Source organism: Vipera ursinii (genome assembly GCF_947247035.1).
Source record: "Vipera ursinii genome assembly, chromosome: 3".
NCBI lineage: Eukaryota > Metazoa > Chordata > Lepidosauria > Squamata > Viperidae > Vipera > Vipera ursinii.
In genome coordinates this window covers 51,960,916-51,975,492 of record NC_139516.1, presented here as the reverse complement: position 1 = coordinate 51,975,492, position 14,577 = coordinate 51,960,916, and positions in this window count along the sequence as shown.

Sequence of the window (14,577 nt, the reverse complement as noted above, 5' to 3'; positions counted from 1 at the left end):
GCGGCACGCCAGCAACAGGTCCGCACAAACAACCAAAGCATCATCTGTGGGATGAAGTCAGCACACAAAACCACTCCCCGTGTAACTGGTCCCTGGTGCCCAAAAGTGGGGGGGGACCTCTGTTGTAAAGCATGCAGCCTTTCTTAATCGGTTGCCCTTCAGATGTATTGGATTTGAATTTCTGTAATTCACAGGCAGTATTCACAGTCTTGCTATGATTCCCAGAGTGGAGGCAGCTGGTAGAAGTCTGCAACCACCAACAGCTACAAGCAGAACACTTTGGCATCTGAAGGAGGGTCCAGGAACATACCTTGTAGTAATGCACCTTATACTTCTCAAAACAATTTTGTCAACTGCTTCTTTGAAATCTTTTACATACATTCAGCACATAAGTTCTGCTTAGCAAATGTAGGATGCTGTACGTGTGATATATATGGAGAAATCACAAACATGCGATACAACTCAAAATTTACCCCAAGCCATTCAAGATGTGGCAGGGAACCCTCTTGCCACAAAATTTCTTGCATGTAATGATTTGTCATATCTCCTTCTTATATATGATGGTTAATACACACTGTAGCTACCTTTGCACGCCTGTTGTTTAGGCAACCTGAGTTGTTTGGCACAGTCGTGAATGTAGAGCCAGTCCCACGTTTTACATCAGACTGAAAGTCTATGGAGCTTCTCAGTCATCCAGGTCATAATTATCCCAAATATGCTTTTTCATGAGACAACTGAACTTTCTTGTTTGTCTTTGAAGACGTTTTGCTTCTCATCCAAGAAGCTTCTTCAGCTCTGACTGGTTGGTGGGGAATGGAAAGGTTTGTCTTTATATTATAAAGAAAAACAAGGAAGTCCAGTTGCCTCATGAAAAAGCATCTTTGGGATATCAGACTGAAGGCATTAGGCTTGATCATGGGACTACAGATCACTGGGGAGGCCTTGGGGATAGAGATGACCCCTGGGTGGGGGGAAACAGCAGAAAAGATGTGTGTGATGAAGCACTGGAACGTGTTCAGAAGGAGCCAAAGAGTATGCAACAAATAGCACTGGACTAGTTCAGGAGTGCACAAATTTGGAGGCATGGAGGTGAAAAGAAAGTGAGTGGGGCCTGAAAAAACATTTTAATTAAATTAATATTACATTAAATTAATTATATATGATTAGTAATTTTGCTTTCCTATCATATTAAAAATTAAAACATGACATTTCAGGGCTCTAAAGACCACATCTCAGGCTTTTGGGGGCTATTCATGGCCTTGGGTCTCAAATTGTACACCTCTGCATTTGATGGACCATGTGCCTGGCCTGATCCAAATCATCATTTGATCATCCTAAAATACATAAGAATCTGCTTTCTAATCTGTAAGGCTATTTATTAGGTCAACTCTCAATCTGTTCTTGGAATCAAGGCAATTGTTCTGGGGAAGGTCTCATTCAGCCCACTGTTGTGTCACAGGGCTGGCCTGAAGCCCAAGCTCAAGAATCTATTTGAGTGATAAACAGAGATAAGCAGAAATACTAAAACTATACTGGACAGCAGCCTCAACTAGTACCCACATGCTCCTTTATTTTTCCACTCTTCAAAAGCTGGTCCAGCCAGCCCCAGTGGTTGATTGTCTGGATCCAAAATCAGAGCTAAGGGCTGGATTCTGTATTTTCCTTCCATCCCATTCATCTTTTTTCCTTGTCACACCAACTTTTGCAGCACATCTTGCTTGTGTACATTTTTGTATCCATAAGAAACCACAAGGGCTGCTCCTAGAATAGTCTTTCTTAAAAGGGCAATGCCTCTAGCTTTCCCACAGCCACACTCCTAGCAGGTGCATGTATCTATGAAAACTTTCAACTAGTGAGTGAGCTGGATGAATGCCATAACACCAGCACTATGTCTGTCATTTACATACTGGCAATATGTAATTAATGTTCCTGTTATTCACAGTTGTAAAACGTTTTTAAATCTGCAGTTCAATCATCTCTTTAGGTAGGTAGATAGATGATAGACAGACAGGCAGGCAGACAGATAATGAATGTTGAAAGCCAATATAATACAAAGACATAGTTAAATCCTCCAAATGTTAGACACGGTCTCTTTAAAATTTGCAGCAAATATTTTTCTCTTCTCCTGCTTTTAAACCTTTTCATTTATATATTTGTGCAATGGTTATTTGCTACATTAATTGTCTTCCATTTTTTACACAATCCTATAAAATAAGTGACTGTAACAAAATCACCCAGGGAGCTTCCTCCATATGTGAAGCTGGACTTGAAACTGGATTTCCTGGGTTCTAGTCCAAGGCTTTATGGTTTAGCGGCAGGAAGGACGAGGGAGACGCGTCTTCGTTTAACTAGTTTATTTAGTCAGCCCGGACAACAGAACAAGGAGAAACATGCCTTATATAGGCAGCTGCCAATCGGGGCAGCAAATCAGCTGGGTGTATTTTTCCCGCCAGTACAGGGGGCCAATCGGTCAGCTGTCGGTGCAGAATCTCCCCAGTGACAGCACAACGCGTTTAGTCGGGGAGGGAATCCCGTCAGCTGGTTTTGGCGGGCGGCCGGCGTTTTGACAGCTAGCCGACGTTACAGCGCATGCGCCAATTCTGACAGCTCGCGGCTGCCGCTGGGGCTAGCCGCGGTTTTGACAGTTCGGGTCGCAACGCGCATGCGCGGCGTTTGACAGCTGTCAAACGGCCGCGTGTACTAGTAGGCCGCAGGAGCGACTGCGCGTGCGTTGCCCTATTTGACAGCTGTCAGTGCGGCCGCGTAAAGCGGCCTATGACAGCTGTCATTATGTTTGGAGTATATTGCACTTTAATTATTACATTGTCATTGGCTTATGATTAATACAATACATTATGAATGGAGGAGGAGGAGGAGGAGGAGGAGGAGGAGGAGTTGTTGTTCATCTAATATGGTAGTAATTCATGCAAGGTATTTTTTAAATTAACATTTTCATCCAATTGCAAATGGGGAAACTTGAAATTAGGTTGAAATTTGAAACACCCAACTGATTCATGTGGTACTTGAGAAAAGTATTAAAAACAGAATGTATCAGCTAGTATTACAAACTAGTATATATAAAGGTTTAGCGTTCTCCAATCTGATCTCTTCCAGTTTTTGACATAAAGTCTCTGCAAGTAGAGCTTGATTCCATAGATATGCCTGTGCAGTCATCTTCACAAGTGGTTTGCCACTGTTTTCTTATGGAATGATTGTTTTTACTTCTCAGTCTAGTCTATAGCCAAGGAGTTCCCATCCAACTACTAACCAAGCTACATCCTACTTAGTTCTTTCAAGCTTGGCAGTTTGGAGATATGGAACCACATTCTGTGATTCAATAAATTCCATCTAGCATTGTCAAAGACTGTATTAAAAAACAAAAATAAACATTTTATCCGGCATGGCAGCTATATGCTCTATTCCCATGAAGCCCGAGTGGAAACTTATCAGCAAAGAAAACATTTAAAATGGTCTTTCTGAACAATAAATTTGTAAGATGATAAGGTTCAATTTTGATCTTAAATATGGAAACATACTATACTCCAATAAAAACACTGAGATCATTGAGCAGTCAATATTAATACATTCTAGGAACAACAAGGAATATATGCATTATTACATATTTAGATTTTAATTTTTTAAAGAAATAAATAATAATATAATGAGGCCACAGAAGCAATTTACAAACCATTTGCCACTTGTTTGGCATTGTACAAGCATACTTCACAGGTGTTTCTTCACAACAGTAACAATATGTTGAAAATGTGAATTCCTTGGCATTTTTCCATGAGAGCTAAGGAGACAGAGTATACTGTACCTCCCTTCACTACTTTTATCCTCAGAGCAGAGCAAACATTTAAAAATATTTTTTGGGTACATGATGGATCTAGGCATGCTGGCAAGCTTGCAAAAAGTGTCTGCAAAATGTTTGGACAAATGTAACAGATTGTCTTTTCATCTGTGTTATTTATGGCTCAAACCCTTTAGATGAAGGTTGCTAGAATTGTGGGTTTGAGGTTTGTTTTGCTTCTGTACATGTTTGTGTATCTACATGGAGGCTTTTAAAAAGTATGAACCCCTGCCTGCCCACCCTTTGGTGCATGTCACTTCAACAAGGCTTACTTTCAGATAACCCCATTCTATTTAATTTCCATCATGCTTAGAGATCAACAATTATTGTACCAGCAACTTAGCAAATAAAAAGAAAATGAAGGAGTCACATTCCAGTGAGGTAGCTATGTTAGTCCTTTGCAACAAAATCAAACAATTTAAAGTGAACCAGTTTCACAATATGGGGGGGGGGGAAATGGAGTTCTCCCAAGTTTTATATGCTGGCTGAAGAATTTGGGGAGTTGAAGTCCACACATCTTAAAATTGCAGACTATGAAAACATTGTGCTAAGGAGAATTGCCTTGCTATAGATATCTTAGTTTACAGTGGAATTTTGACATCCAACTAATAAAGAACAAAACAACTGCAAAAACAAAAGCCTGGCATTGGTTTGGGTGTCTTGATCACATGGCTCTCTGCACTTTCACAGAGCAAAGCTGAAGGCAAATTATGGAAGGTCTCCCTTAAATACTTCAAAACTTCTGTCTCAGCCGTTAATGGCCAGGCCAAGTCATTTTCTTGCCAAACCCCAATGAAACAGGCAGGCAGACAAGCCAGCCGGCAAGCAGGAACTATCAATGGATCCCAAGGATACAGTGAGGAATTTACCCGCTCCTCCTAGTCTAAAGAGTGAAAACAAACAAGTTAGACACCGCCATTCAGAAGAAGAATGGCCATCAATTAATTATACCCTGGATTTAGGACCCATCCTGGAAGGGTGTTAAAAGAATCTAGTACCATCAGGGTGACCAAGAAAGGGGGAATTGCCCTCGGACAACTTTGTTAAATTTCTAAAGGCATCTTGGGATCTGAGCTAAGGATGTGAAGGGTTAAGATTAGACAAAGAATACAGGAAAATGGAACTATAAGGGAGACAAGGATATCACCAGCTCCTGCCATCAGGTTACATCACAAGTAGAAAAAACTCCAAAGCAATATTTCTAGGTAAAAATAAATAAATCAATCCATCTTCTCTAAGCAGGCTCCAGGTCCCTCTAGGTCACGAGGCCAAAGGCCTCACGTGGATTTTGAATGGCGTGTCAGGGGTTGCATTCCCCCCAAAAGAGGAATGAGACCAAGAGAAAAAAAACAATGTGATTTCATTTCATTTAGTTTTAATGAAACTACTTCTAAGGTTTGGCCTAGTGGCTAAGATGTGATCTCAGATTATTCACTGCTCCAGATACCTCGTGATGGGAAATTCTGGAAGTGTCCAGTATCCAACTACGTCTGGCAAGAGTGTCAGATTTATTGGAAAACCCTGATTGTAACTAAAATGTATATGCTACTCCCTTCCTCTTTCATGTGGAACTCTACAACATAGAAACACACTTTTTTGTGTGTGTGTGTTACTTCTTCCTTTGAAAATATGTGACCTAATTTCTCCACATCCTGTGGAGAATTTAGAATTTGGAAGAGATTGCCATCAGGGCAGGACTAGGGACAAAACCCTACAGCTTCACAGATCAGCATGATTCTCCAACCCCTGCAAACGCAGCAGAATTGTTCTACCACATATTAATGTCCTACTCATTACCTTATAAAGTGAGATTGGGGGCGAGCTATAAATCCATTGCACTTGAAATCAAAATTTGGTGATAGTTTTCACAGTAAATAACAAAGCCAAATGGGTTATAGAACTTCAGGAAAAAAGGAGCAAGAATTAGGGGATTTAATCTGTTCAAAATCTGCTTTAAACAATTTGCATTCCAGATGAGAACCTCCTTGGTGTTCTCTCACTATTGTCAAACAGCTTTCCCATTGTGGTAAACCCACTCTAAAACATTTAGACACGATTCATTTTAAGCCATTAAAAGTTATTTAAGCTTCCAGTATTACTCCAAGAATATTCCTAAAGGAAAGGCAAACTTTGCTGCTATGAATTCAAAAAACTGTTTCATGGTATTAATTCTAATACTTAATCTATAGATTACATGAGCCAGTAAAACTATTAATCAGGAAAATATCTAATCTCCAGCATCTGTTAGAAGGAGCAGGGTATTTTTTTTCCTCCTTGAAATGATCAAACACAATATTTTAATGTTACAATAAAAATGTCATTTTTTATGAATCCCAAAGAATTGTGTAATGATCTGCTACAACTTTGTCACTAAATCAAGACTGTATTCTTTTAAAAATGGAAACTAGAAATCCCTCCATTGGAGTCCGGTACACAAAACACAAATTAGAATAAAAATAAAATGTTGCACTCAAGACAGTTGTTATCAGCACCAAAATTAAATGGTGCTTACGACCCTTCTCCACAAAAATCCATCCCATTATTCCACTTGTAAAAAGAGATGGGGAATTTCTCTCTCTGTTTGCTGCTGTTATTAAACAATTGGAAGCCAAGCGTCTTTGTCAATCTATTGCAAATCACCCAGAATCTGTGGAGGTGATCTCCTTTCAACTGACCCAAAAGGCTTATGTCAATAGATTGGTAAATCAGAAACTACTCTTTTCTCAAGAAGTTCTGCATTTAGCATTCTGATACTTTAAAAGCATGATAATGACACGGGATCACTCAGCACTGGGGAGAGGAAACTGTTCCATTACTGCTATTATTAGTGGGGCAGGTCATACTATTGTGCTCAGAACATATATCCAGTGGAAAAACCAGATTCTGCTCCGGAAGAGTCAAATAACTGCGAATGCAATCACACATCATTGGCCATCAGCTGGTGGTGCTGGTGCTGGATGGACACAGTGCAGGAGAGGATTCCAGACTTCCAAAACACTTGCCTGGTTTGGAAACATAAGGCAAGAAGCTAGCAACAGAGTTTTAATAAGCAGGCAAAAGGTTGCTGCAAAGCAAAAAAAAGCTCAGTTAAGCCAAGTCCTTTCTCTGCTTTAAAGAAGATGTCTCTGTAACAGACCCCCATCTCTGGAGAAGGTTTGCAAGGAGTGTATACCAAGGCAAAGAGAGAAATGATTGGTATAAACAGGTCAAGAGCAAGACAGACAAATTGTGGAAATGAGGCAATCTCACAACATAATCCATGATTTATAAACCCCATAGGTTAGGCTGAGTTAATTATTAGTAAAGAAACATATATAGTTGGCCATCTGCCAGAAGCAACTGAGTGGCAAACAAGAATCAAAATCACAAAATAGTTAAATCAACTGAGCAAAGAAGGAAAAAAAACACCAGAAAAAACAATGTTGAACTCTCAATAAAACTTCCATTCATCAACCATACCATGCTGACTCCATCAACATCCTGGCCCCAGTGCCTGAGGAAATAGCCAGGTCTTCTCAGATTTTATGAAGGCCAACAAGGTCAAGTCTATCCATATCTGTTCCATAAGGCAGGTCTACAACAAAGAAGGAACATTTCTGAGGCCCCACCAGACAATACTATTTCACTAAAGGAATTCAGAGAGCATATGCTCCCTGACAGATCTAGTGTGGTAGGCAGAAACCATTAGGGATAGATGTTTCCACAAATAACCTGGTCCCATGCTATGAAGGGCTGAAAGGTGATGACCAGCACCCTGAATTGCACCTGGAAGCCCACCAGGAGTCAGTGCAGCTCACGTAGCAGTAGAATCACATATGTATACTGTAATGCACACCATACTGTGAATGCCACTGTATTGTGGACCAGCTGCAACCTCCAATGGATTTTCAAGGGCAGCTCCATGAAGAGCAGGTTGCAATAGTTCAATTGGGAGGTGACTGAGGCATGAAGAAATGTGAGCAGTACCTCACAATCTAAGAAAAGGTACAACTAAAAATGCATTTGCAAAGCCATGGCTGCCACTTGCTCTTCAGATAGGAGCCCAGACTCCAGGAGAACACCCAGATTGTGCATCAACTCTGACTGGGGTGTGTAACCCCAGCCAGAGTTAAAGAGGGCAAACCATGAGATACAGGTGGCCCAAAACCTCACAGCTACTTGGTCTTGTCACGGTTGAGTTGAAGCTGGTTCTTCCTATCCAGACCTGTATCACTTCCAGGCACTGGGAAAGTACCTCCACAGCATCACTTGGATGGCCCAGGGCAGAGATGTACAATTGAGTATCATCATACTGATTCTTGGCCCTGTGCCAACATATCAGCTCATCCAGTGGTTTCATGTAGATCTTAAATTAGGAGTGGAGAGAGAGAAAGAAGCTCTGTGGCTCCCCACAAAGCAGAGCCTAGAGCTAAACCTTACCCGCTCCACCCAATCCCCCTGCCAACACAAACCTGAACTGGTCTTGGAGGAAGGAAAGCCACTGCATATCTGGGCAAGAAGAATGCATGACCATTGGTATTGAACGTCCCTGAGAGATCATTTAGGGCCAGAATGGATCCATCACCCCCATTCTGAGCCACCAGAGGGCATCCACAAGTGTGGTCAGATGCCAACTAAATACTATATTTCCACCTGAAAACTGATTGTAACGGGCCCAGACAATCTGCTTCACCAAATCCCTTTGTACTGTAAACCTACCATTTTTTCAACAATCTTCCCAAAAAAGAAAAGTTGCAGACTGGATGAAGAACGTTCAATATTTCCAGGTTGAGGAATGATCTCTTGAGGAAGGAACAGACTGCCACCTCCATCAAGGCACACAGAACTGTTCCCTGCTGCAAAGAAGCATTTACCACTACTTCGACCCAGCTACTATGTTACTTCCTAGGAGGTGTTGACTAAGCCGGAAGGAAATAGATTGGCCACAGATAGCAGAACTCAACCACCCAAGGATGTTGTCCACTCCCTTAGCAGTAGCCAAGTCAAATTGAGCCTAGATGACTGGACAAGACTCAGTTCCAGCCATTTCCACAAGACCAGCACAGACAAGTGACTTTAATCAACAGGTGTGTTTCACAATCCTCACAGTGGCCCCGCAAGGGCTCTTTCAACTCCTCCTTCCCAAGGAAGGATTTAATCATCCAAAATGTATGATCTTGATCCAGAAGCAAAGGAACCACAGTTAACTCGTACCCACACAGGTTTGTTCCAGTTATTCCTAGGTGCCTAAACAAAACTTGTAACAGACATAGACAAGCAATGAGTCTAGTGATTGCGGTAATTTGGAAAGAAAAATTTGCATGCATTTGGCAAAGTGCCTACCTGGGAAGGATTAGATCTGCTAGCATGGGTGTAGAAGCAATTAGCTGGGTCTGTACGATTTAGGTGGCCGCCTCCTTAGCTAGAAGCCAGCAGAGATATTAAGGGTGTACTTGTTCTTTGAACTAATGAATAGTTTTATATTACTGATGAAGGAAGCTGAACAGGTATGTTGGAGCTGAACACACTGTGGGGGGAGAGTGATCCAAAATGGATATAGGGTAATATACAGAATGTACGGACTGAATGTAGTTAGTTAATGTTCTAAGAGATTCCATGCAAGAAAACAAAAACTGACACCTAAAAATGATTCTTAAATTCTAATTTTGCTGTTAGAAACAGCAACCTACCCATATGGGATCTTACACATACAATGATACATTGTTTAAACCTACATATAAAAAGTCATCCAAATAGGTGTGTATGCTTGGCATGCTAAAATAAAATAATAATAAAATAAAATAAAAATGCTGCCTTGTTTACAAAAGATGTAGCAGTGAACAGGAACAATCCAGGAACAATGGATTCTGAAACACTGTGAGACAGAAACTTACTCTTTCAGACTCCATCCCAATTTTATGCCAATCCAGGGGGGAATGAAGGCAGCATGGATTTCTCACACTTCAATACAGCTTTTAGACAAAAAGGAATAGGTTTAGTGGAAACCTGTTCACTAGTTCTCAACATAAAAATACTGCCTGCTATGTCAGGGCTTGGATAACCCTGTCCATGCAAACCATCCACTGACAGAAATCATGTGGTAAGTACGCTATGATCTCTCTCTCTCTCTCTCTCTCTCTCTCTCTCTCTCTCTCTCTCTCTCTCTCTCTCTCTCTCTCTCTCAAAATGATCCATGCTCTCATCTGAGAGAGAGAGAGAGAGAGAGAGAGAGAGAGAGAGAGAGGGAGGGAGGGAGGGAGGGAGGGAGGGAGGGAGGGAGGGAGAGGGAGAGGGAGAGGGAGAGAGAGAAAGAGCATGGATCATTTTTCATCCCCTTTGCAAGTCCTAGCTTAGGCTGCTGCACAAGCAGGTTCATGTCACTGGGATAAGAACGATGAAATTGCCTTCAGGGTTCTTTTAAAATTGGCGGAAAAACAGCTCAGTTGGGGGCAAGAGAGCTGACTCTGTCTCCGCCTTGTAAGTCACCTAGGCTAGACTCAGTGTGAGACTCTATGCTTTTTCTTTCTTTTTGGAAGCAAGATGATGGCCAAACTCGGATTCAGTGGGATCCCACCGTGGATGATAGATTAACCTACTTCCTTCCACTAACTACACTCATGCTTAGTTTTGTTCATTTAGACAGTTTCAGAAAGCAGCTCCCACTTTCCCAAAGCAGGAAGGATCTGTCGATCTAGTATTTGGGGAGTGAATGTGTGCAGTGGTGGGATTCAAATATGTGAACAACCAGTTCTCTGTGTGGATGCCGCTTCCGGAAGTCCATTCTGGACCTGGGCAACAAAAAATTAACTACCGATTCTGCCGATGTGGTGCGAGCCAGCTGAATCCCACCACTGGATGTGTGTAATAATTTCTTTCCAGCCATTGTCCTTAAGTTTGTGGATTCAGCCATCATTAGAGATGGTGAGATCCTATCCACGTCCTTTTCTGAATTCCAGCCCCCCCCCCCCCCCACACACACACACCAGGGTTGGAAGAACCAGGAATGCGAATTTCCAAGCCCGCTTTTTGAATTACAAATGGGAGCCTCTCCAAGCTGCTCCTTTTGTTCTCCTTCCTATTTAGCATTATTCCTCAGCGTAGCTGATCAAAGAAAGCCAGGGAAAAAGTGCTCTCAGTCAGAGGGATGGAAAGCCAATGGCCAATGAATGGCTATCCCTAGCTCTCTGGGTACCAGCTGCTCTTTCATGTGCAAAATAACTGGCCAGAACTTGTTTTAAAACCCAGCTACACAATTAATAAGATCAATCCCTCAAAGTGCACAAGCATTTAATGGGCCTTACAATGCAGTCTGAAAGAAACCCTCTCTCTCAAGGCAGTCTGCACATTCTCCTTCTCCTGCATACTACTTTCCCAGCTAGAAATCGTTTAGGAAGGCAAGCCAGAAATATTTCCATCAAAAGAAAAATGAGAGGCAAATGATACTGATTCCCATTTTCTCCCACTTTTTTGCTTGTGGCACAAGGGTAAAAAGCAGGACTGTAATAACTCATCGGCTGGAAGCTGTGGCAAAACTTGTAATTGTGGAAAAGTGAGACCCAGATTACCATAATAAGTGGCATTAAAGAAAGACTCTCTTCATCGCTCCACCAGATGAATCACACAAGGCAACCTGCCCGAAAATATCTGCCTGTGATGAAAAAAATTCTCTTGATGTGTGAAAGGGATTCTCCATATGACCAGTTGTTGCTTGTGCAAAGATTGCCTGTCCATGTGTGGGAGGCCTCCACACTGAAAAAGCAGGTTTTGTTGCTGTTTTTCTTGTTTCGAGTTGTCAGTCAGTCATCTCATATTTGTCTCTGAAATCAGAAATCCTGTGTTGGTTATCATTCAGGAAACCATCGTCAAGGCCTGATTCTGAAGAACAGAATTCTGTGGTAAAATCCCAGTGAAACAGGACCTCTCTCAGAAAATGGTCAGTGGATTTCACTGAGGAGAAAGATTAAGGAGACTGATGATCACAGTAGTCAAGTTGTCTCTAGAAGGTACAGTTGTCCACGTGGACCAACACAGGGTCCTGACTGACAACCAAGCATAATACTGTAGCTTAATGTTTCTCAACCACAGCAACTTTAAGATGTGTGCACTTCAGTTCCCACAAGTTCCCCAGCCTGCATAACAGACATGAGATCAGTCCTAGGTGCTTTTCAAAAAACATCTAAGGTCTGGCTTTCCTTTTGTGAGGGAGGGAATGCTTGTATGGAAGTGGTTATTAATGCACCTGGGGTATTCTGATTTATGCACTTTTATATTCATTGCCTGTATGCGTATCATATCTGTATCTGTATCAGATACATACAGTACAAGGCTTATTACTGTGACTGGAGTTGCATATGCCTTCAATTCTTCACATTGCAATTTCAGAGAGTGAGCTAATTTTTTTTGCTTTAGACCTACAGAGCTCGTCCCAGACAGAATGCATAGTTTGAGTCCCCCATAATTCAAGCTGATGTCCATTGGAAATAGAACAGGGCAGAGGACAGAGCTTCTACTTACTTTGACTCTTTTCCAATAGGGTTCTATGTTTTTTTAGACATTGTAGAAGAACCATGTTAGTCTATAGCAGTGTTTTCCAATTGGCAACTTTGGCAATTTTAAGATGTATGGACCAACTTCCAGATGTGTGGGCTTCAACTTTCCCCAGCATGTTGGCTGGAAATTGAAGTCCACGCTTCTTAAAAGTTGCTAAGGTTGACAAACACTGTACTAGCCAAAACCACCATGCATCTAATTTTTTAATAAAATTAGTTAGTCCAAACAGGTACAACCAAAATCCTTCTAGCATTTTTAGTGGCATGTGTTGGTATGTGTGTGCACTTGCATGATGTGTGGATTTCATTATATGCTTTCTTTCCAGATAGAGGCTAAAATTGCTTTTAAATAGTAAAAAAGCATATGCATAAAGTGTTCAGAAGTGACAATCAACAACAAACATAATCCTTGAAACGGTTTAAAAGCATCTATACCAAGAAGCATAATAGCAAAAGATTAAAAGCCAGGAAGGAAAATTGGAAGGAATGATTTTACTCTAAGGCATTATTGCCTCTCTTTAGTGCTTGTGTGCCACAGTCATTATGTTCTTAAACTTAAGTTAAATGAAACAAGGCTGTACTTTACTACTATCCCCATTCTTTCTGTCACATGCTATTTCTTGCACTAGAGCAGGCATTGAAAAATAATAGAAAGATATTGGTAATGTTTCCAAATATTTAGAACTCATACACTGTATATCCTAAAATGTTTCTCAAGAGTGGAAAGAAAAAAAACAAGGTTTTCTTGCTATATGACACTAGTTATCCCATGCAACTTTTCTCTTCACTATAAAAAAATAGAAATCAGCAAACTGAAGAATCCCCCCCTTTAAAAAAATAGATGAGATGTGGCGATGGTGAGAACAACACTTGGCCATCACCATAAATGGAAACAGAGGGAGCTTTTTATGGTTAGCAATAAGGATGAGGCATTACCAGATGCAGAGCAGATACAAGTTAGCAGCTGCTAACTGGGCAGGTGCAATTTCCTGATGTTCCAACCAATTACTTGCAAATTGTGTTGATGCTACTCATCAACCCATCACAGCTGCCAGAAATAATAATTGTGGAGAGAACAAGATCCCCCTTTTTTTGTCTCAATATTCAGAACCTAGCATTGCTGCTATTGGGCACAAAAGATAATTAAATGACTAAAAGGTGCTGCCAGTACTGATCTATTTATTCTACCTCTAGATTATACAAATGTGATACTTAAAGAATATTCTGCTAATGGCTGGACTGTGTTTATCAGCCATTGGGACCATCAAAGACATTTGCCAGCAATATATTTCCCTTGCTTGAATAAGCTCCACTTCTAATGACTACATGGAGATATCTAGGTAATTTTTAAGTTAAGTTCCAGTGAAGAGAATCACACAGCCTTATTTACTTGCTGGTCCAGCTCACAGTGCTGAGATTTCCAAATTGTTGCCCATCAGAATCACTCCGTGAGATGGGCAGTCTCCAAATTTAATATATAAATAACTTTGATCTGACCTTGCTTAACTTTTCTGAATTCAATCAAAATTGATCAGATGCTGCCACCTGCTGAGGATCCTGCATGAGATAATGTCACACATAACTTTTTGGTTCCCAAGTGAGTTTCTATGGCAGACTACATGTTCCTGAAGTGCAGGGTCAGCATTGCGGTGGAGATTATGGTGAATTCTAACCAGTGCACTCTCTCCAGACAAGGAGAGATATGAGATCACTCACTTGCACTCTGAATAGCCACTACGAGAGGAATCTGCAGGAACTGAAGTTTTGCAATCAACTCGTAACTTGAGTGGCTGGATGGATTTCAATCAAACTCACAGCCAAAATGCAGCCTTTATGTACACAAGGTTGGCAAAACCCTCACTTTCTTAATCACTATCGGATGTAATCAATTTACAGCTAAAGAGTGATTTTCTGAGCAGGAGGATAAAAGAAATATATTTGGTGAATCAACTGTCATTCTTGATTAAAGGAGAGGAAAAAGGCTTTAAGAGGTTTAAATATTTAACAAAATGCTTAATAAGAATTAGTTATAAGGAAGTTTAAGAGATAAAGGGGACAGTAATTTTAAAGTTAAATTCTGGTGACAGTGCTTTTGAAAATATCAGAATAGAATTAAACAAACAAGCCTGACAATTACCAGAAAAGTGGCCAAAACAGGGGAGGGGAACATTAGAACAACCTGCAGAAATAATAACAGAA